We start from the raw sequence: 25,316 nt of genomic DNA on the forward strand, positions 1-25,316 counted from the left end.
GTGACTCATTTATCAACAGTAAAATGCATATAATGATATGCAAAAGTGCATAGTCATTAACAGGACAAGCTCTCTAAAATCACGTAGAGCTGGATTCAAATTCCATTGTCCCTCTACTTATTAGCTGGATGATCTTAGACCATTCATTACTTAACCTCTCTGAACCTCAATTTTTTCATTTATAAAATGGTTATAATAATGTATATGCCATGGAGTGGCACAATATATATTATTGTGGGGATCCAATGAGATTATGTATATATAACAGCTTGGGAAAAAACTAAATTTCATTAGGTATGAGGATCTGCATTCATTTCCGATAGCTGCTGTAACAAATTACCACAAGCTTTGGGACTGAAACAATACACACTTATTCTCTTACAGTTTCGAAGGTCAGAAGTCTCAAATCAATTTCAAATTGTGGGCAGGGCAGGGCGATACACCTCTGGAGGCTCTAGGGCCCAATCCATTTCCTTGCCTTTTCCAGCCCCTAGAACCTCATTCCTTGCCTTCCTTCCTCCACCCAAAAGCTAGCAGTGTAGCATTTTGCTTCAGTGGTCACCTTGCTCTCTTCTACATCAAATCTCCCTGTCTCTCTCTTAAAAGGACACTTGTGACTGCATTTAGAGCTCCCCTGCTTAATCCAGGATGATCTCATCTTGAGATCTTTTAACTTAATCACTTCTGCAAAATCTTTTTTGCCATGTGCTATAGTTTGGACGTTTGTCCTCTGCAAATCTCATGTTGAAATGTGATCTCCAGTGTTGGAGGTGGGGCCTAATAGGAGGTGTTTGGGTCATGGGGGCTCCCGTGAATGGCTTGGTGCTGTTCCCATGGTAATGAATGAATTCTCATTCTTTTAGTTCCCAGGACAGCTGGTTGTTAAAAAGAACCTGACACTTCCCTCCTCTTTCTCTTGCTTCCTCCACTGCCGTGTGATCTCTGCATGCCGGCTCCCCTTCACCATCCACCATGAGTAGAAGCAGCCTGCAGATCTCACCAGGAGCAGATGCTGGTGCTATCCTTCTTGTACAACCTGCAGAACCATGAGCCAAATAAACCTCTTTTCTTTATAAATTACCCAGCCTCAGGCATTCCTTTACAGCAACACAGATGAACTAAGGCGCCATGCAAAATAACATTCCCAGGTTAGGACCTGGATATCTTTGGGGCCATTATACAGCCTACCACAGGTTTTATCTTCAAGATATGCTTTAGGGAAGGAGGGAAGATCCAGTGACATTTTACAAAACTCACCAAGTATATGGAACATAAAATGCCTCTGCCACCCTGCCTCCCCCTTATCCCACTTCATTCTGGGTTAAAACCAACTGAATAGGAAAATATCCCTATCCTGGCTTCAGCAAACCAGGAAGGAAGTTGCACAAGTCACCCAGTCCTAGCTTGGTCTTCATGAAGCCTGGGAGGGGGCCCCTGCTGGCTCTGCAGAGTCACTGCTGCTGCTGTTCTGCCACCTGTGCCTCACCTGCCCAGCTGGGGCTATTGGCAAATGCCAGAGTGCGCAGGCAGCTGGCAGAACTACAACAGAAAGAGGCACTGGTAGGTTTCTTCCCTCTGCAGCACCCACCGAGAGCCCCGCCAGGGCCAGCACCAGAGATTGGAAGCACATAACTGTGCTCTCCTCTTCTTTGGGTGAGGGTGGGAGTATCAGGCCCTCTGTGTTGATAAAGAGCTCCTTTTTAGACAATACCGTCTGGCATGGTTCCCTTTCATTATTAATTGCAGTGTTTTTGTTTTTGTTTTTACTTTGGCAAGGCTTATGGCCATGTAGTTCCCAAGCCATGTCTTTCTCAAGTATTTCATTTGGCCATATCTTATAGACTTGGCAATGCTCTCAGCATATGTAAGGAGGTCTACAAGTGAGAGATGAGGGAAGCAAATGGAACAACATTTGTTGAGTGCCTGCTATGCACCAGGCACTATATTGGGTGTTTTACTTATTTCATTTTGTTCTTACAAAAAACACATCATACAAGTGAGGGAATTGGGGCTCAGCTAAGTTAAAGTTTAAGTTACTTTCTCAAAATCATGAAGTTGGTAATAGGCAGAGTTTGGAGTCATACTGAAGTGTGTCTGACTCCCACACCATTGTGCCACTGCACCCTTCCACCTGCAGTAATGGGAGAGGAGAGGGCATCTTACCATGGCCGTGACTCGGTAGTTTGGTTTCCTTTGTTATCAGCAGCAGATTGTTCCCTCATTACAGGTTCATTCTCCTGGTCACCAAACCAATGGCTAAATGACAAGTAAATAGCACACAAGTGAGAAATTGCTTAGCAAACTAAGATCTAATATATTCTGCTTTGTATGCCTAACTGATTGCCTTATGAGGTAATGGTTTCCAGTATTTTTGTGGTTATACATTCTAGTCAGTAAAAAATTATTGACCACATACCATCAATAAATTTGTATTCATTTTTTATTAATTATATGCAGGCACCCTTAATAGGAAAAACACAAAAATAAACATTTATAATATGATATTTTAGCAGTTAGAAGTTAACATTTTCTTTCCACATATGAATGAGAAGACTTGCACTCCTTGCTGTATGAACAGTCCACCTGGAAGACACTGTCATACTCAGTTATTGCTGGGACACAAACTCACTGCTATATATACCAAGACTCATCTATCAACATCTAAGAAAATCCCAGCAATGGGTATAAATATGTATTATGAAAGATTACTATTTCCATAGCAAACAACTCAGGTGATACTGAATTCTACTAAGCATTTAAAGAAGACCTAATACTAATCCTACTTAAATTGTTCCAAAAAATCAAGGAGAAGGAGATACTCCCAAACTCATTCTACGAGGCCTGTATTACCTTGATACCAAAACCAGACAAAGACACAACAAAAAAAGAAAATTATAGGCCAATATCTCTGATGAACATAGATACAAAAATTCTCAACAAAATACTAGCAAACTGAATTCAATAGCACATTAAAAAGATTATTCATTATGATCAAGTGGGATTCATCCCAGGGATGAAAGAATTGTTCAACATATGTAAATCAATCAGTGTGGTACATCATATCAACAGAATGAAGGACAAAAACCATATGATCATTTCACTTGATGATGAAAAAGCATTTGATAAAATTCAACATCCCTTCATGATAAAAACTATCAAAAAACTGGGTATAGATGGAACTTACCTCAACATGATAAAAGCCATGTATGACAGACCCACAGCTAGCATCGCACTGAACGGGGAAAAAACTGAAAGCCTTTCCTCTAAGATATAGAACAAGACAAAGATGCCCACTTTCACCAATGGTATTCAACATAGTACTGGAAGTTCTAACTAGAGCAATCAGACACAAGAAAAAAATAAAGGGAATTCAAGTTGGAAAGGAAGAAGTCAAATTATCCTTGTTTGCAGATGATATGATCTTATATCTAGAGAAACTTAAAGACTCCACTCAAAAACTATTAGAACTGATAAACAAATTCAGTAAAGTTATAGGATACAAAATCAACATCAAAAAATCAGTAGCATTTCTATATGCCAACAGCAAACAATCTGAAAAAGAAGCCAAGAAAGTAATCCCATTTATAATAGCTACAAATAAAATAAAATACTTAGCAATAAACTTAATCAAAGAAGTGAAAGATCTCTACAATGAAAACTATAAAATACTGATAAAAGAAATTGAAAAGGACACCAAAAAATGGAAGGCTATTTCATGCTCATGGGTTGGAAGAATCAATATTGTTAGAATGTCCATACTACCCAAAGCAATCTACAGATTCATTGTCATCCCCATCAAAATACCAATGACATTCTTCACAGAAATAGAAAAAATATTATAGAATGTCTTTTTTTCATTTGGGTAAATAACCAGTAGTGGGATTGCTGGATCAAATGGTAGTTCTACTTTTATTAATAGTTCTTTAAGATATCTCCATATTACTTTCCATAGAGGTTGTACTAATTTCCAGTCCCACCAGCAGTGTATAAATATTCCTATCTCTCTGCATCCACACCAACATTTGTTGTTTTGGGACTTTTTGATAAAAGCCAATCTCACTGGAGTTATGTGATGTCTCATTGTGGTTTTGATTTAAATTTCCCTGATGATTAGAGATATTGAGCAATTTTTCGTATGTTGGTTGGCTATTTATCTTCTTTTGAAAAATTTGCACTCAACTGTTTGTAGCAGCACAATTCACAATTGCAAAGATATGGAAACAACCCAAGTGCCCATCAATACGAGTGAATTAATAAACGTGGAATATGTATACCATGAAGTACTACTCAGCCATTAAAAAAAATGGTTATCTACCTCCTGTATTATCCTGGATGGAACTGGAGCCCATTCCTCTAAGTGAAGTATCACAAGAATGGAAAAACAAGCACCACATGTACTCACCATTAAATTGGTACTAATTGATCAACACTTATGTGCACACATGGAAGTAACATTCATCGGGTATTGGGCAGGTGGGAGGGGAGAGGAAGGGATGGCTAAATTCACACCTAACAGGTGTGGTGCGCATTGTCTGGGGGATAGGCACACTTTTAGCTCTGACTCGGGTGATGCAAAGGCAATATATGTAACCAAAGCATTTGTTTCCCCATATTATTCTGAAATTTAAATGACAAAAGAAATAGAAAAAATAATCTTAAAATTTATATGGAACCACAAAAGAAACCAGAAGAGCCAAAGCCATTCTGAGCAAAAAGAACAAAGCTGGAGGAGTCACATTACCTGACTTCAAATTATACTACAGAGCTGTGGTAACCCAAACATCATGGTATTGGCATAAAAACAGACACATAGACCAATGGGACAGAATAGAAAACCCAGAAAAAGATCCATACGTCTATAGTGAACTTATCTTCGACAAAGTTGCCAAGAACATACGGTGGGGAAAGGGCAGTCTCTTCAATAAATAAAAGGTGCTGGGGAAACTGGATATCCACATGTGGAAGAATAAAACTAGGTCCTTATCTCTTGCCATATACAAAAATTAAGTCAAAATTGCTTAACACCTTAAATATAAGACCTGAAACTGTGAAACTGCTAAAAGAAAACATTGGTGTAACATTTCAGGACATTGGTCTAGGCAAGGACTTCTTGAATAATACCCCAAAGCACAGACAACTAAAGCAAAATTGGACAAATGGGATCACATCGAGCTAAAAAGCTTCTGCACAAGGAAGAGACGACCCACAGAAATGGAGAAAATATTTGCAAACTACCCAAACTACTAAAGGATTAATAACTAGAATACACAAGAAGCTCCAACGACTTGATTAGGAAAAAGTTAAATAATCCAATTTAAAATGGGCAAATAATCTGAATAGACATTCTCAATACAAATGGCCAACAGGTACATGAAAAAATGTTTAACATCATTAGTCATCAGAGAAATGCAAATCAAAACTATAATTAGATATCATCTCACCCCAGTTAAATGGCTTTTATCAAAAAGGCAATAACAAATGCTGGCAAAGACATGGAGAAAGGGGAACCCTCGTACACTGTTGGTGGGAATGGAAATTAGGGCAACCACTATGGAAAACAGTATGGAGGTTCCTCAAAAAACTAAAAATTGAGCTACGATATGACCCAGCAATCTCCATTGCTACATATACATCCAAAAGAAAGGAAATCAGTATGTCCAAAAGATATCTGCACTTGCCACGTTCATTGCAGCACTATTCACAATAGCCAAGAATTGGAATCAACCTATTTGTCCATCAACAAATGAATGCATATAGTAATGGAATATTACACAGCCACGAAAAAGAATGAAATCCTGCCATTTGCAACAACATGCATGGAACTAGAGAACATTATATTAAGTGAAATAAGCCAAGCACAGAAAGACAAATCTCACATGTTCTCACTCATATGTGGGAGGTAAATATTAAAAATAATCAATCTCATGGAGACAGAGAGTAGAATGACAGTTACCAGAGGCTAGGAAGGACAGCAGGGAGGTGGGATAAAGTGGGGATGGTTAATGGGTGCAAAAATGTAGTTAGTCAGATAGAATGAACAATATTTAATAGCACAACAAAGTGACTATAATCAACAATAAATTAGGGTATACTTTAAAATAACTAAAACAGTAGAATTGGAATGTTCCTAACATAAAGAAATGTTAAATGCCTGAGGTGATGGATACCCCAATTACCCTGACTTGATTAATTCACATTGTATGCCTCTATCAAAACATCACATGTACCCTATAAAGATATACAACTATTATGTACCCATAATAATTAAAAATTAAAAAAAACAATTTTGTCATAGGTCACAAAGTTGATCCGTATACAGTTTATAATCTCCCTCTCTCTCTCTTGCATAATTCATGGTTCAAAAGCAATACCAGCATTTCTCTAACATTAGAGTCAGTTTAGCATTTCAAGACTTTGAGAGAAAAGACCATAGTACAATTGCCAAGTAGTAGTCAGATCTTGCAACAACCAAGAAAATTACAAAGACTTGAAAACAATAAAAGCAGCATTGAGTTGATAATAAACGTCCTATTGTAAAGCAAAAGATAGTGGTGAGATCAGTCTTAAAAATGCAGATTCATTGTTTTTGAGGAATATGGGCTTCATTTCTAGTGCAGACACCCAGTGATGAATAGACCCATCGGATTCAGTGGTAGAAAGGGTTTGGGCTTGACATTTAGATGGTGTTAAGGGAAAGGATTTCCTAGGTTCTGAGGATAAAGAGTAAAACCTGTATGGGGCCTTTTTCCCCATGTTTCTGCTCATTGTTATGGAGATATGGTATTAATTGCAATACTGTTACTGCTGGAATTCAGTTTGTTTCCTTGTTTCTTTCTGCGTACTAATACTGTGTGAACTATTTGATTTAAATGCCTGCATGACTATGATATTGGCATTCCTCCAAATGCAATAATTTGCTTCTGTACTTTGTGCTAGCTTTTACTGAAATATTTGTTTGGCTACATTATGCTGTCAGTACCTGTACAGAAATGCATTCAAATTTATTTTATGTTGCTGCTTGTTTTGTGCCCATCTTTATTGATATATCTACTCTGTATAGACTGTACAGAAATTTATTCTAATGTATTTTGTATTATAACTCTTTTTTTCCCTTTAGAGAAAGTTGTTTTATTTATTTATTTATTTATAATTTTTTTTTTTTTGAGACAGAGTCTTGCTCTGCTGTCCCGGCTAGAGTGCAGTGGCATCAGCATAGCTCACAGCAACCTCAAACTCCTAGGCTCAAGCGATCCTTCTGCCTCAGCCTCCCGAGTAGCTGAGACTACAGGCACATGCTACCATGCCCAGCTAATTTTTTTTTTCTATTTTTAGTTGCCCAGCTAATTTTTTTTCTATTTTTTAGTAGAGATGGGGTCTTGCTTTTGCTTAGGCTGGTCACCAACTCCTGACCTCAATCCATCGTCCTCCCTCTGCCTCCCAGAGTGCTAGGACTACAGGCATGAGCCACCGCACCTGGCCAAAGTACAAACTATTAATAAGTATTTTTACTGGGTGATCACTGAGGGCTTGTCAGTTCTAAATGCTAGAAATTCACTTTCATTTCATGAAAGGAACTGGTGGAGGAAAGTACTGTTGGAAAACTCAACTTCTCTTAGGCCCATTCAGCCCTGTTCTCATAACATTCGGACACTAAACCCATAATTCAGCACTTATGCCACACCAAACATTAGACACAGTCTCTCATTTAATCTACCAAAGAACTTCAAAAAGTCAGTGGTGTCATTCCCATTTTATGAGAAAGGGAATTGAGTCTCAGAAAAAATAACTAATTTATGTAGACACACACACCCAGTCAGTCATAGAATTAGGAGTAGACTGCAGGTTTGTCTCCCTCCAAAGCCCACACTATGAACCACCATGCTATCCCACCTCCTCCAGCTGTGCCATGCATGGGTTCAGTGTAGAGATGGGAAAGATGGAACATAGTAGCAGGAAACCCTCCCTCTTTTCTATCTGTGGCTACAATTTCATGAATGAGAATGTGTATAGAGTGTGACTTGTAACCTTCTCTCCAAGTGCCCTCTCCCTCTTCCATCCTCTGCACTGCATTATTAAACACAGTGCAGTGTAGGGGACTGAGAAGACCTATGTTCTGCTTTGGCTCCACCACTTACATGACTTGGGTCATTTCAGAATCTCTGTAAAACATGTCTAAAAGGTTGGGCATGGTAGCTCATGCCTATAATTCCAGCACTTTGGGAGGCCAAGGAGGGAGGATCTCTTGAGGCCTAGAGTTTGACACCAGCCTGAGCAATATAGCTCAAGACCCCATCTCTATAAAAAAATAGAAAAATTAGCCAGGTGTGGTGGGGCCCACCTGTAGTCCTAGGTACTTGGGAGGCTGAGGCAGGAAGATCACTGGAGCCCCAGTTTGAGGTTGCAGTGGGCTATGATGACACCACTGCACTCTAGCTCACACAACAGGGCAAGACACTGTCTAAAAGAGTAAATAAATAAATAAATTATACTTATGCGTATATATCTGTAAAATAGGACTGAGAATATTTTTCTGCCTGTCTCACAGGACTGTTATAAAAAAATTAAATTGATTCATTTATTCATCCATTGAAAAATATTTATTGGATGTCTAATATGTGAAAGATACTGTTTTAGATCCTGGTAATAAAATGGTGAACAAAAGAGGGAAGACCCTGCCCTCATGCAGCTTATATTTTAATGGAGGAGAGCAAACAATACAAATGTAAACAAATAAACAGGGTAATTCCAGATTGAAGTAAGTACTGAGATGCAGTAAACAGGGTCACCAGGTGGAGGGAGGCTACTTTAAATGAGGATGGTGAGGGGGACCTGGAGGGAGTCTGGGAAGGGTGACATCCAAGCAGAGACCTGAAGTATGAGAAGCAGCCAGCCAATCAAAGAGCAGGAGCATTCCAGGCAGAGGGACGAGCTGGACCATGTGCGAGGAAGAAAAGGAAGATTCACGTGGCTGGAGCACAGGGGGCTGGGGCAGGAGGTGGAAATGGGGAAAGAAAAAGCCTGTGAGGAGGTTGTTTTTATTTTAAGTGCAAAGTAGAGTATCGAAGGGTTTGAAGCTGAGGTGTGACATGATCTGAATGACTTTTAAAAAGAGATTTTTATGGCCAGTGTGTGGAGAATAGATTGGGGGTGGAGGGAAGAAGCAGAGGAGAACCAGGAAGAACAGGTTGAAGGCTACTGCTGGAGTCCAGGAGAGAGACAGCAGTGGCTTAGACCTGGATGTCGGCTGGGACAGTGGAGCAAAGCGTAGATAAACCAACAGGATCTGTTGATAGACTGCAGAAGGAAGGCGGTGCATAAGGGAAAGGGAGGAACCAAGGATGATCAATGAGACAACCTATGTGAAAAGGATTGCTAAACTGTAAAGCACTGTACCAAGTAAAGGGATCGTGATTAGATTATGGCTTTCCGGGAGGATAGCAGAGATTCCTGCTGGGAAAAAGGTTGAGGTGCCAAACGGTTGATGCTCAGGCTCTAAATACTAACTTCTGCTCCACGGTTCACCTACCTCTGCCCCTGCTATGTGGAATTTCTCTTTCAAAGGTTTGAAATGAAGGTCTGACCAACTCCCAGGCTATTTATATCTTGTTTTGAAGGCAGATCCAAGCAACTTTATTCATTCTTCACAGACTCAGGGTTCGTTCCTTGGTACTTATATTGTCCTTCGTATTTGAAAATGGCACTGAAATTAATCAAGACATAAAATATTCAACTTATTTAACTTGTATTTTCAAATAACTCGATTTGCCAAATTAAAAGGCCATGAAATCTAGTCTTGTAAGGGACAATCCTCTGTTATCTATGACTCTATTTTCAACAGGTTGATATTAACATGCTCAGTGGGAACATTCTACCTGGTCCAGCACTTTCTGTACAGTCAGTGTAGGACATTTAGCATCGCTGCCCTCACCCATGCTAAATGCCAGTAGCACCCCGATCATTGTAACCACCAAAAGCACCCCACACATTTCCAAACGCCTCTTGGGTGTGCTGACCCTTCCCAGCAGAGAGCCACAAGTTGTGTATTTATTAGGTCCACTTCACTATGGATAATCTTGTCAGTCGTAGTTATATGGTCTAACTCAATTGTGTTATCACTAGTCCATGATACTGAGATGGCTCCAGTTATTTATTTTGCAAAAAATAATTATGTTTTCCCACATTCTTTTTCCCCTACAAGCATCAGTGTGGACTTTTTGACTAGTTCCCTTGGGCTCACACTTCTTTGAAGTAATTGTCTTTAAGTAAGTTGGTCTTAGTAAGAGAGTTCCGCCCTGTTTCACACCCCTGCCCTCCCAGTCCTGCCACCATCTGTGCTTTTTATTTCTTTATAAAGACCCATGGAAGGCTCTATCCAGGAGCACAGAGGGTTCCCAGAAGGGACACAGAGGGGTTTGCATGCCAAATGACTGGTCAAACAGGGAGAACCTGGGTGGGGGCCATTACTGCCATCACACCATTGGCACTGGCTGCCTTTCCAGGACAAAAGGTACTGCCTTGAAGAGCAGTTTAACTTTTGTCAGAGAGAGAGAGTGAGAGAATGCAGCAACTTTGATCAGACAAGGCACAATGACTTGCTCCTTCCCAGCAGGTTTCACCAGTTTTGCCTTTGGGTAGTTTGATCTGATAGTAAGAACTAAGGGTGGACTACCTCCTGGCTCTGCCTCTGACTCACAGCAAGTTTTTCTTCTTGTTGGAAAGAATTTATTACTCACCAAAGTAAGTCACAGCCACCAAACTTGATAATTGGCTTCTCCGAGATCCTCCCACAGAAAGTATATATTTCACAGTACAGAGTTATGAAATTTGTGTCAGAGTCAATTAAGGCTGTACTTTTACTCTATAAAAATGACAAGTTGTATCATATGTATTAAGTTGTGATGGGATTGCATTATTTACTTCTTGTCATGACAACATGGACAATTGTCCCATTTTCATTGAAAGTTATGAAGCTAAGGTGTACAGCAGACTGTGTGTCCTTTTACCTTTTTTTTCTCCAGCTCAAACAACAGTTTACAGTAACATAATCTTCTGTGAAGTCTCATGGGGGTGAAGCAATTTGGACATCCCCACTGTAACCTGATTCACAGACTCTGTTGAATGCAGCAGACACCTCAGGTTACTGTCTTATCTATGCTGGAAACATAGTAGAGATGCCTCATCTCCTCTCCATTATGCCTCCAGGCATCTCTCTTTACACCCTTTCTTTCATCCTCTCCCCCAGCCTCAGACAGGGGATGAGCTGCCTTTCCCATCTGCTCTCTCCACTACTGTGGGTCTTACCGTCCTCCTTATTCTGTTGAATCCTTTCTCTCTCTCTAGCACCTTCACTCTCTTCTGGGTCACTGACCTTCTCTTCTGTCTACCCTCTGAAAAAGCCCCCTCTGCCCTAGAAATAAACAAAATGAACAAAAATTCTTGGTTAAATGGCTGCATTAGTACACTACCCTGCTCCTCGCCTTCCTTTCTCTGCCAGACTCCTTCTCTCCACCCACTGCTTCCATTTTCATATAATTCATCCACTTTAATCTAGTTTCACTTCCAAGTTCCAATGAATCTACATTCTCCAGTGATGTTGACCTTGTCTCTCTGCTGCTTCCCTATTGGAAAGGTTCTCTTTCTTTGAATTACAAGAGGGTTTTCTAATCAATCCTCCCATCTCTGTTTTGTTTTGTTTTGTTTTGTTTTTCACTCTTCACTCTTTTCTTCTCTACAACTGCTTCCCCAGAAATCTCACCCACACTCAGTTCTTCCAACTGCCTAATTTGAGCTTTGCAGGGCACATTCAAGCAGCTGTGCCTACCTTAGCAGCATGTCCCCGTTTCATAGCCATTGCCTCCCGAACTGCCCCAGGTGGAGACTAGATGTCTGGCAGGGAAAAAAGGCCTGACTCATCCCTGGCCCTGTTCCCCTTGACATTCCTGCCCATCAGCTCCTTGCTCATCTGCTGTGACAGACTCACCTCTCCCCTCAGGTCACCGCATTGTCCCACCTTGGCAGCACGTTTACTGCTTATGTCTTGGATCCTGAGTTTTCATTCTACATTTTAACTACTTCCTAAATATTTCCAGTTGGTTTTCCTATCATCACCTCAAACTCAAAGTGTAAGAATAAATGTATTTACCCCTAGAGGAGTGGGGGAAACATGGTACCCTTTCTGACCCACCAATTTCTGTCAACAGCATTATCATCCACTTAATCTCAAAATTCCAGTCATTTTTGCTTCCTTTTTCTGTTCTAGTTACCAAGCCCTCTTAATTCTTCCTCTGTACTTCACCTAAATGAAACAGGCCAAGGGTATCTACGTTCAAGCATGGTTGGATCTAGGTACTAAAGCAATGTTGTTAGGAATCTCTCTCCCTCCGTCTCTTGGCTATGAGTTGCCTTCACTGCCAGCCACATTCTTCCTAAGTGTGATAAAATAGCAGCCACCTCCTGCAGACTTGTGTTGTAGAAGTGTAGCATCATTAGCAGAAAGAAAGAGAGTTCTCTTTCTCAACCATCTACCACAAGTCCTAACACTGACTTCAATTTGAAAGACCTGGGTCATGGGCCCAACTCTAGAGCCAGGAGGGTGATGTCAACTCATCCAAAGTACATGGATTGAGAGTAGGAAAAGCATGTTTCCCATAGAATATAAGGGTACCATTACCGGAGCAAAGCATGGGTTCTGGGTCGGCAAAAGCAACAGATGTCCAATATACTCTCTCATGACTATATGATGAAGTTAAATGCTCTTAGTCTGACATTCAAGATCCTTGGACCTTAATGTGGCCTAAAACTTCTGTTCCTATTTTCTCACCTCTTATTCAACACACACCTTTTGCCAATCTTAACTATTTGTTATCCTCTGCTATTTCCATGGTCTTTCCCATCTATGAACCTTTGCTTACGCTACTACCCCTACCACTGCTTCAAGTTCTACCCATCCTCCAAACACAAGATCAGGACACCCTCTTTTTGGTCCACCTAACCATCGGAAGCAAGAGACAGTATAGTGTCTCTTGTCACATTGTGAACACCTAACCAAAAGATTGGTAAAGACATAAAAAGTTAGTATAAAGTGAATATTTATTTAGAATGAGAAAATAAATTACAGCTAATTATAAATTTTGAAAAGCTGATACATATCACAAACATCACAAGATACAAAAAAGAAAAATATTTTTATTAATTAACTGCCTAGTACTTCTCTATAATACTTGTTTGCTATGTTTTTGGCTGTCTATTCTTTAATCAGCTCTTCATTTGACAATTATTTTCTGTACAGAAAATAGAAAGATAATTCAACATTCCTATAGCTTAGTTGAGGCTTTTTGTTTTTTACTGATATATTTCAAAACTTATTTCAGGTTCACAAGTCATATTTGGTAATGTCATGTAAATATTTAGGATGCTGTCAAATTTGGGGAAAGGGCTACCATCAAAATTTTTAAAATTTATAATCTATAAGATTTGGAAAATTTTTCAACAAACTAGTTTCTGGCTCCTAATACTCCTAGTATTTTAAACCTTGTTGCTTCTTTATGACCCACTGCCTCTGATACTGGGTGCCATGGAACATATATATTAATATGATGATAAGAATTATAGTCTTGCTCTTTTGGGTATAGAGTAATAAGTAGGTCAGCACAGAGGTTGGAAAGAGTATTCTCAGACGCCATGCCATTTCCTTCACTGGGATGGTTAGCAATAACTTCACCCGAGGTAGTGGTAGTGAACTGTAAGTATATCTTACTAAAATCTTCACTAAATATATTTCCAACTCAACTGTCCCTTAGCTGGATCCCAAAAATGTTCATGGCCACCCCAAGGCCATAAGGGAAAGTAGCATAAAGGGGAAGTTGGAGTGGAAAGTTATACCAAATTAATCAATTGTGGGCAAAATATTTGTTGAAATTTTACAAAAAAATATGACCATACTGCTAGGAAAAGACATGAATGACTTTGAAATGGACCAAAAAAAAAAAAATTATGAGTGTCTTACCTAGAATACCCTACTTGGTTTTCTCATTCTACAGGGGCTTGTGCTTTTTCATTGTCTTTAAGCTATTTTCAAACTCTGCAAATTGTTAAAAATTTATAGAAATATAAATGATTGCTGTCTATAGAAATGCAAATGTACATTATCTTGTGGGATAAAATTGATTATTGCTGTGTGGACATTGACTGCTTTGGGGTCTATATATAAATGCATCTCCGCAATCCTGATTGCACATATATACATACACACACACACACACACATACACACACACACACACACACAATGTATTTATATATGTATATATGGTTTGAATTCTCCTTCAAACTAGTTGTAACCTCTTATTGGTTCCTTCATTAATTAATGAACTAAATAAAATCTTTGCTACATGTTCATTTTATTTCTATGAGAGTTATGATTTTACCTTTTAAAAAATGTACTTTATCCTTTAACAATATAAACACATTGATAGGGCCCCTACCAGAATTTGGGAAGGGGCCCATGCAAGATGAAGTTCTAACGCTTAAGTTTCCTTAGCTTCGTGGAAAGCCAGTCTCTACTTCTGGCCCTGACATTTTGTGACACAGCTGATAACTAGGGGTGACTTTGTAGGCTTTGGAGGGCATCTTAACTCTATGTCAATTTGCAGTTTTAAGGAAGGAGCCAAAAAGAAAAGCAGAAAAGGAGTTGTAGAACTGACACAATCATATTCAGAGCAAGAACAGCTCCCAATACCACTTGAGATTGGGTGTAGCACCCAGGAATCAAATCCTAGGTCTCTTTCTAGCAGGCTTCTTCCCATATTTCCCTAAATCTGACTGAGAACTCCTTATTCTAGAGCACCTTCCTTCCTGAAGGAGAACATCCCAGACCACAGCCACCAATGACCAACCGCTGAGGTTTGTCTAACCACCTGGACCAGTTCCATGAGTCCTCAGTTCAAAGAAGTCTGAGCCCAAGGGATTGGCCCAAAAGTCCAAACTAATGCTTGTAGGGGCAAAAGAGTGAGAGTGATGCTGAGTTAAAATATAGTATCCTAAATGACCAATTATAAAATTTGAATGCCTTTTACTAAATGATGTTTCCCAAATCATAAATGCCTATATATACCAGTTCTCAGGCTGGAGTAGAAGTTGCCAGCAGGAGGCCCGCCTCTGATCAAACAAGGGCATTAATTCTTTCCCCTTTAACTGAGCTGAGAAAAGTGGTAGTTTTTTCAGGATGAATTTTAATATGTGAAACTCAAACTAGAGCTGTCTCCCATTGGAGCTAAAACTCAACTTTCAGGGACCATTCTTCCTGTGCAGGATAGTGCTTCTTTCATGAAAGAAACAGACCACAAAGAAACATGCAAAGGTCTGGCCCAGAATAACCTGACTCTTTTGGAAAATGCAGGCCTCCTTGATTATTCTTTGATCCTTGATTATTCTCTTGAATGGCTTTAAGTACCAAAATATGTGGTTAATATAAAGCTGGGAGAAATAGTTCATCAGGAGCCAGAAGCTTCCCTCAGGTTCATTCTATGTACAGCACTGTAGCTGAATCAAAAACTCCCTAAATTCTCACAGGAGTACAAAAAGATAACGGGTAACATTTATTGAATGTTACTATGTGTCAAGCACTACTGTAAGTCCCTTGCTTGTGCATACCATATCCTAGATGAGTTGATTGTAAAGGCTGTGTAAGTATTAGCTATCATTAACTCACCTGGCAAGGTCATAATGATTAGAAATGGCATACAGATAGTGCCTGGCACAGAGCAGGCACTCAATAAATGTTAGCTAATATTGGTTTAGGAAGAATGCTTGAAGAAACCTATAGCCTTTAATACAGAGTGATTCACTCATATGTGGAAGCTAAATATTACAACAATTGATCTCATGAAGACAGAGTAGAATGACAGTTACCAAAGGCTGGGAAGGGTAGCAAGGAGGAGGGTATAAAGTGTGGATGGTTAATGGGTGCAAAAATACAGTTAGATAGTTAGATAGAATCAGCAATATTTGATAACACAACAAAGTGACTATAATCAATAATAAGTTAGGGCATACTTTAAAATAACTAAAAGAGTAGAATTGGAATTTTCCTAACATGAAGTAATAAATGCCTGAGGTAATGGGTAGTATGGGTACCCCAATTACCCTGATTTGATTAATTTACATTGTATGCCTGTATCAAAACATCACATGTACCCTATAAAGATATAAAACAACTATGTACCCATAATAATTAAAAATAAAAAAATCTTTAAATTTAGAGTGATTCATTTATCTTAGATGGAGGGATGTGGATAATAAAGATAATATTAATAGTAACTCTCTCCAGGTAGTTGTAAGAGGAACTGGATTTGTTTTGTATGGCCCTGAAAGAAGGATAAAAAAAAAGTGGGTAGATGTTATAAGGAAAGAAAGAAAGAAGGAAAGAGAGAGAAGGGAAGGAAGGGAGAGATAGGAAAGGGGAGAAAAGGAATAACTGAGGAAGGAAGGCAGTTAGGGACTACTTTGAGAAGTGGCGAGCTCCCAGGTATTTGTGGGCTGTTTTAGAAGGGACAAGCAGACCTTTGACAAGCCTGATTATAAGAGGAATTCAAGCACCAAATAAGCTTGCAGATAGGGTAAGATTTTACCACTAGCCTAATACCCAGTCCCATCTCAAATCCACCTCGCTGGCTAGAGATATGAAAGTGAACACCATGGAGACTTTTCCTGGGCCTCCAGCTTCACAGGGCAAATGGTTTTACAACAAATGGAGTTCTGGCCAATGAAGCAAAGGATAAGGGTGATTCCTCTGTAAAACAATAGGTAACTTCTGTACCATTATTTTTAAAAGCTCCTTGGAATTAACAAGAGAGTAAACTTTCCCCTATCAGCCCAGCATTCCTGAGGCCAGTAACTCAGTTACGTATTTTTTTTCCTTTCTGTTGCCAGAGGACAGTGGATAATATTTGTAAAGCCTTAGAGACTTCATTAGTTAAATGAATGTGATAATGAAATTCTTAGGAAATTCTGGATCATTTTTGCAAAGTGAAGAGTTTCCCCTCCTATAATAGAGAATTCAACACCTATAAACATTTAAAAAATAAAACACTAGACAGATATAAAATGATACTTTTATTATTTTTACATTCTCCTTCAACATAGTCCTTGACACAGTGAGCTTCATTATAGAACTGTTTGAAAAAAAAACAGAGCTCAAAAGACAAAATCTATGTTAACTGGATAAGATATATTTCTATATAAAATATTTTACAAAAATATGATAAGAGTTCATTGTAACATAGCCACATTTCTGATTTTCATTTGATTTAAACTCAACCCCATGGTAAATGTAAACCCTAGTCAGGTATTTTGTGAAACATTATATATTTAACTCACTAATATTATACACTACCATACATTTAGTAGTGTAGTAGCAGTATAATAGCAGTGTAACTCACTGTAGTACCACTACTATACTTAGTGTATAGTATGGTACAGTGGTTAAGCAAGTTGGTGCTAGAGCCAGGCTGTCTGACTCAAATCCTGGCCCCACCGCTTAGACAAGTTATTCAACTTTTGTGCCTCTCCTCCCAAATGGAAATAATGGATATCCATCTCACAGGGCTGTTGCAAGTTAATACAAGGAAAGCATAGCCATGAAATAATTGGCCAATGAGTGTTAAATATCATCATTACTAGGACTAACATTAAAGAAAGAAGAAAATACATCACATTTCAGAAAGGTCAACTGATGCAAAGTTAAAATTAACAGTACCACAAATAAACAATTATAAAATTCTAATGCCTGTGTACTAAATGATGTTCCCCAAATAAAGATACCTATGTTGGCATAAAAAGTCAACATTATATTTTCAAAGACATAGATTTTCTTTCTCTAGCCTGCAAACATTGAGATAAACAGTACCTCTTGCTATATAAGTGTGCATGTGTGGGCATTGTTTAGGGGGTGGATATGTGTTGGAGAGTTTCATGGGGGTGTTCCATATGCTTCTATAGTAAGATTTTTCCACTCTGGTGATTGAGATCATACTTGATAGCTCTTAAAGACAATCAGATTTGATAACACATGGTGGATTTTCTGAAGCTTCATTGTTATTATAAGAAGCAAATATGTCAAATATATCACACACAATAATTTTTAACAAAAGAACATGTAACAGTTATTCATAAATAATTGGTGAGATGGATTGCATACTGTGATCACTTCCAGTGGTGCCTCATTCTACAAAAAATATTAATAACAGCTAACATTTACTGAGTATGTAATATGTGTCAGGAATAGTTCTAAGTGTTTTACATGTATTTTCTCCTTCTATGCCCACAACAACCCTGTGAGGTAGGTATTATTATTATCCTCATTTTATGGAGGCTCTGAGAGGTTAAGTAGTTTGTTCAACATCACAGAGAAGTTGTAAAGATGTTTCAAAACCATGTAGTTTGATTTCTGAGCCCACATTATTAAACATCTCATCATATTGCAAAGAGATACATTATCAGGCAACTCTTCACTTTCCAAAAAAAGTTTACTAAAAGTTTTATCAGCATACCCTAATACTTTAAAAATATGATACAATTTATAAAATCCTGTATCACACACATCTCAGGAGCACATAATTTGCATAACATTGTTTTTTATCAATTTGCTCTAAAAAAACGGCATATTGCTGTCCTTTCAAAATGATTTTTACCTTCAAGTCATCTGCCTAAATACTTTTAAATCAATCTATACATGGTTACTCATTTAACATACTTGAAATATAAACCTAAAAGACACAAAACTAAAAACACTATTTTCTATTTGGAGATGCATGTATATGTAGCATAGTTTTCTGTGCTAGAAGTACTGCAGGGTATAAATAAATTTCAAGAAAACTACAAATAGTATCTTTAAGAAAAAGATAAAACACTGAATCCATGAAACGAAACCAGGATGACATTTTTAAAAAGAACAGTTGGAAAACAAGAAATGTGCAGTAAATGTCTTCCAAGATGGTCCCCAGTGGTTGATTCCTGCCTCCTCGAATTCAAAGCCTTATGTTGTCCCTTCCCAAACTGTATCAGAGTTGGTCTGCTTGACCAATAGAATACAGTAGAAATGATGTTATTTGACTTCTGAGACTAGGATATAAATAAAAGACATAAAAGACACTGTGGTTTCACAACATCTCAACCTCCTCAACCTCCTGGGTTCAAGCAATCCTCCCACCTCAGCCTCCAAAGTAGCTGGGACTGCAAGTATGCACCGCCATGCCTGGCTAATTTTAAAAAATTTTCGTAGAGATGGGGTCTCACTATATTGCCCAGGTTGCTCTCAAACATCTGGCCTTACGTAATCCTCCCAAAGCACTAGATTACAGGCATGAGCCACCACACCTGGCCTGGCCTTTTTTGACACAGATCGCTTAATCTGTGGGAAGCTAGCTGCCATGCTTTGAGGATACTCAAGTAGCTTTATAGAGAAGCCCACGTGAGAAAGAACTGAGGCCTTCTGCCAACAGCCATGCAAATTACCATCTTGGAAGCCAATCCTCCAGTACCAGTCAAGCCTTCAGCTGACTGCAGCCCTGGCCAATGTCTTGACTTCAACTTCATGAGAGATCCTGAGCCAAACCACCCAACTAAGCTGTTCCTGAGTTCCTGGCCCACAGAAACTAAGATAATACATATGTGAAGGCTTAAGCTGCTAGATTTTGGGGTGCTCTGTTATCCAGCAATAGAAAACTAATATAGAAGATTTCTTGGAAATAAAAATTATGACAGCAGGAGTTAAAAATATGACAGGTGTTTAAAGATAAAGTTGAGGAAATGTATATTAGAATAAATGGAAAAGAGGTGTAGAATAGGAGAAAAGATTAGAAACTTAGAAGACATCTAGCATATCCTATCAGAAAGAGTTCCAGAAAGAGAGAACAATGAGAAGGGGACAAGGGGAAGAAAAGGATATTATGTTATTTTTTCTTTTTACTTATTTTATTCTTTTTTATCATTAGAGACAGGGTCTTTCTATGTTGCTCAGGCTGGTCTCAACCTCCTGGCCTCAAGTGATCCTCCCGCCTCTCATCCTGAATAGCTGGGATTTACAAGCCACTATGCATGGCTCCAAGAAGGATATCATGAGATAAACAATACAAAAAAAATTTTCAGAAGACCATGACTTTCTAGATTGAAAGAGTCCACTGAATGCCAAGCGAAATGAATGAGAAAAGATTCATATCAAAGCAGGTCACTGTGAAATCCCAGAATCTCTGAGGATGCAGGAAGATCCTGAAAGTCTCCAGGAAGAAAAAACATGTCACAGAAAATCAAGGGTGAGACTGGCACTTGACTTCTCACTATAACATTAGAAGATAGAAGAAAATAAAGGAAAGCTTTCAAAATTCCAAGGACAGATGATTTCCAACCTATGTTTCTATATCCAGTCAAGATATCAATCAAGTATGAGATTACATAGTCATTTCATAGTTACTCAAAAACTTTATCTCCATGAATTCTTTCACAAGAATCTACTGGAAGATCTACAGTAATGAGGGATTAAATCAAGAAAGAGAACCCACAGTCTTATTTTTTTTTTCCCCCTGAGGTAAGGTCTTGCTCTATTGCCTGGACTGGAGTGCAGTGGTGTCATTGTGGCTCACTACAGCCTCAAGCCATCCTCCTGCCTCAGCCTCCCAAATAACTGGGACTACAGGTGTGCACCACCATGCCCGGTTAATTTTTTATTTTTCTGTAGAGACAGAGTCTTGCTATTGCCCAGACTGGTCTCAAACTCCTGGGCTCAAACAATTCTCCCGCCTTTGCCTCCCAAAGTGCTAGGATTACAGGCATGAGCCACTACACCCAGCCATGAACCTACAGTCTTAATTCATAATTTAGAATTCCAGATTTATATTAACACATCAATTCATCAATCTCCTTTTAAAGGGAGAACTCCTGCCTGGTCTCCCCCCAGCCAAGGCCATCTGCAAGTGGGCTGCCTGTCTTTGGGTAAAAAAGTGTGGCCTGTGTCTTCTATTTTCCTTAGTCACTTCCATCCCCACTCTCTAGCTGCTGTTTCAATTGCCCTGAGGTTGGAGTGGAGAAAAGGAAGGACAGGAAAGAAGGGCAGGTCCTGAACCACTGCTTTCAGGGTGTTTTTTCTCAGAGGTGCTTTCATTGGTTCATTGGAGACTCCCGCATCTGAAGGTTTATACAAAGCTCCCTTGACTTAAGTGATAAATCTCTAGTCTGGCTGGTCACTTTGCTCTTTCCACAGCCCCAAGAACTTGGTGGTTCATCTCCAGTCTCTGCCTCCTTAATTCCTATTGCCTCTACAGATGGCTCAGTTGACAGAATCTAAAACGATCCCCAGGACATTTCACTCTGTCTTGCACAGTGCTCATTAACAAACTCTGGGTAGCCAGGACATTCACAACTCAGCAACAATGTTCCTTCACTCCCACAACCAGAGAAACTAGTCTGCCACAGGTATGAGTCACGCATGAGTCTTTGTGCCTTGTGGCTGAAGGACACATACCAAGCTCTCCAAATGGTCCCACTGAAGCATCCTCATTAGGCTTGAGGCGAGGGGTGAGGGGTCCCATAGCTTCCTCCTCCATGAATAGTTAGGAATCAGCACAGCTTCTCCAAAGAAATTTTAAAATGTGGAAACAAATGCCAGAAAACACTGTTAAGAGTTGAAAGCAGTGGTCTCTGGAGAGCGGAACTGGGGAACCACTAGCTTATGAAGTCAAACAGTCATAAATGGTTTATAGCAAAAAACAGTGTTTGACTTCATAAACTATACTCATGTATTACTTTGATAAGGAATTTAAATTAGGAAAAGGGAAACACATAGCCATTTTCTTTCAAAACGTAATTAAAGGCAAATAGCACTGACATAAAACATATAATACAATTTATATATTTTAAAAATTAGGGGGAGCATTTCCTGTGAGTGCAACTATAATCTTTATCATAGCAAGGATGATACACAGCAGTGTCCCTGGGATATGTAGCAGGCGGAATGTTTAATGATATTACAGAGCAAATGCTTTGGAATGTTTTCCCCTCAGACACCAAGTAAACAATGTCTCTACCTAACATGAAGTTTAAAATGCTCCCATGAGCTGCAGTAAGAGAGGAAATGCCACAAAGAAAGTAGGGAACAAAGAATACTCGGATTTGAGCAGGACAAAGGTCAGCACATCGGTGACCCTCCCCAAGTTACCAGGTTCAGCAGATAACTGGGATTCTCCAGCCTATTAGATAGAACAACCCTCCTTGGTTAATGCAGAGATAAAGCCTCTGCGCAGAATTTAAAGATAACTTTGAGGCCAGGTGCGGTGGCTCACACCTGTAATCCTAGCACTCTGGGAGGACGAGGCAGGTGGATCGCTCGAGGTCAGGAGTTCGAGACCAGCCTGAGCAAGAGAGAGACCCTGCCTCTACTAAAAATAGAAACAAATTAGCTGGCCAACTAAAATATATATAGAAAAAATTAGCCGGGCATGGTGGCGCATGCCTGTAGTCCCAGCTACTTGGGAGGGTGAGGCAGTAGGATCGCTTAAGCCCAGGAGTTTGAGGTCACTGTGAGCTAGGCTGATGCCACGGCACTCACTCTAGCCAGGGCAACAAAGTGACACTCTGTCTCAAAAAAAAAAAAAAAAAAGATAACTTTGAAAGTGTACATTGGCAAAGGCTAAGAACTTAATGTAAATGGAGCCTGTTATAACAAACTGACATCCTAGCTTGAGACAAGGTCAGCATGGAACTCACATGGACAATCTGAGCAGAACCTGGGTGAAGAAACGAAAGCAGATCAGACTGAACCCAGGCTACAAGTTCTTCCCAGTTCTGGGAGGCGCTGGCAACTTATATCAGAGCCATGTATTTATCTTTAATGTAGTGTACAGCAAAGTATTTCAAGTTTTCATTCTAGAGTAGATTTAATCCACCACAGACACTTTTATTGTCTTTATAAAACCCCAAGTTAGGCCGGGCGCAGTGGCTCACGCCTGTAATCCTAGCACTCTGGGAGGCCGAGGCGGGTGGATCGCTCGAGGTCAGGAGTTCGAGACCAGCCTGAGCAAGAGCGAGACCCAGTCTCTACTAAAAATAGAAAGAAATTAGCGGGCCAACTAAAAATATAGAAAAAATTAGCCGGGCATGGTGGCGCATGCCTGTAGTCCCAGCTACTTGGGAGGCTGAGGCAGGAGGATCGCTTGAGCCCAGGAGTTTGAGGTTGCTGTGAGCTAGGCTGATGCCACAGCACTCACTCTAGCCCGGGCAACAGACTGAGACTCTGTCTCAAAAAAAAAACAAAAAACCCCAAGTTAAAAAATCTCTTTGAGGGATTGGCATATACCTGTGTCAGGATAATTTTTAAAATCCTAATTTATTCACTTCTCCTGTTTTTCTCTTCCTCCAGTCTCAAGAAAGAAGGAAAGTCCTTTGTAACTTCCTCTCTCAGGAATTTTTACAGAGCTGAAAACATGTACATATGAAGTCAGAGGCTCTTCTAGTCCGTAAAACTGAAGTCCGTTGAAGACATAACCCTGGGTGTCTTGGAGTGGAAGTAGAGAGAGGAAAGCATTTTTAAAAGCAGAAAAGAGAGAAGGCAGAGATTCTGGGAGATTGGATAGGGGACAGAAGTCAGTGGGTTCCAAGGAGTGTCGGGTACCTGTGCAAGGCTTGATGGCAGTGCCGGAAGAGGAGGCGAGGCTTATAGTGCTCCTAAGGAGAACAGACCCCAGGCCCAGGGGCTCCCAGGCTCCCCCAAGATTCTCCTGCCCTGGGAACCGTCCAGAAGCAGCTAAGCCATCAGAGCACACTCATGAGACACAATGTCAGCAGAAACCATTGTGGGCCATCACTCTCTAACCAGAATGGTCAGGGTTTCCCCAGACTCTTAGCACGGTCCTGTGGCAAGAGACAATCATGGCAGAGAGTGAACACACTCTGCCTGTCATTCGGGATAAGGGCTCAGAGTCAGATTTCAGTAGATTTGAAGAAAACAAAGAAATGTGGTATTTCCTGCACAGGTGAGTTTGTGAACTGAAATTCATTCCCACAGCAGACGGATACCTGGAATGGATGGATACCACCTGACTTTCACAGGCACGGTTTTGGTGTCCAGTGGGGACAAAATTGGATCATCAACCCCTCCAACAGAAAGATGTCTTAACAACCTTCAATAAGTAAGTGAAGTAGAGAAGTTTTAAAAAATAATTACTTATTGAGAGCAGTTATCATCCCATTTCTAACTAGTTAGGGAATGTTGTCTGGTGGATTATGCTTAAAAGTGTGGAAAAATTGGTAAATCAGTCCAGTTTATTAACTCTGATAGTTCAAATATAGAATACATCTGTATTTACAGTATATATTATGAGCACTTCAAGAGATTTATTTAAGAATGTTATAAAGGTAAAATATTTGCCTCCAAGATCTCCCCCTAAGAATAAAAAATCAGTTCATACCACTTATTGCTTAATAACATTATAGAGAAATATAAAGTATATTCTACATGGGTCAAGTACTAGATTTTATTTATTTTAATCCATATGGAATAACTAGTGTAATTATTAAAATTCACATTGGAAACAAATATTTCAGTTAATTTTTAAAGACACCATCAAATTCTTTCTTTTTTTCTTTCTTTCTTTCTTTTTTTTTTTTTTTTTTTTTTTTGAGACAGAGTCTCACTCTGTTCCCCCAGGGCTGTGGCGTCAGCCTAGCTCACAGCAACCTCAACCTCCTGGGCTCAAGTGATCCTCCTGCCTCAGCCTCCCGAGTAGCTGGGACTACAGGCATGTGCCACCATGCCCGGCTAAAAATACTTTCAACTCATAATTTTAGTGGAGTTCCCAAACCTAATGTTTTCATTCCTTTCCAATTTCAAAAGTCATAGTTAGGGAGTTTATTCTCAACACAGCAAGAAAATTAAGACATTAGGATGAGTGCAAAAGACAAAATATCAGATACTGTCTCTTGATCTAAAAGAAAATTGATCAGCATAGATTCCTTGCCCAAACCAGGGGAAGCATTAATAAAATATAATCTGTTAATTGCAAATGAACTAAAATTATTAAATAACCTAAAGTTAAATTTTATTTCCCATTCCAGAAATATAAATATTAGTGGAGTTTTTTCCCCTTGCTATTACAAAATTATGTAGAGGGAAATAAAGAAGGGAAGGAATCATTCATCAAGGAAGTAGCTCTCTAATGATTTCATTAAAACTCAATGTTACCTGTAATGTTTCATGTCTCCATCTTGGGGGGGGGGCTTTTTCTTCATCCTCTTCCTCTTGCTCCTCCTCCTCCTCTTCTTCTTCTTCCT

At 39.4% G+C, this 25,316-nt stretch overlaps 1 long non-coding RNA gene across 1 annotated transcript; it reads right to left on the minus strand.

Moving 5' to 3' along the window:
- Positions 1-2,181: 2,181 nt before the first annotated feature.
- On the minus strand, positions 2,182-25,315 carry LOC123641789. The gene is made up of 3 exons (XR_006736347.1): positions 25,228-25,315; positions 9,527-9,700; positions 2,182-2,256 (listed from the first exon to the last, which is right to left on the minus strand). It is a non-coding gene; the product is annotated as an uncharacterized LOC123641789 (long non-coding RNA).
- Position 25,316: the final 1 nt, after the last annotated feature.

Source organism: Lemur catta, chromosome 1, assembly GCF_020740605.2.
Source record: "Lemur catta isolate mLemCat1 chromosome 1, mLemCat1.pri, whole genome shotgun sequence".
Classification (NCBI taxonomy): domain Eukaryota; kingdom Metazoa; phylum Chordata; class Mammalia; order Primates; family Lemuridae; genus Lemur; species Lemur catta.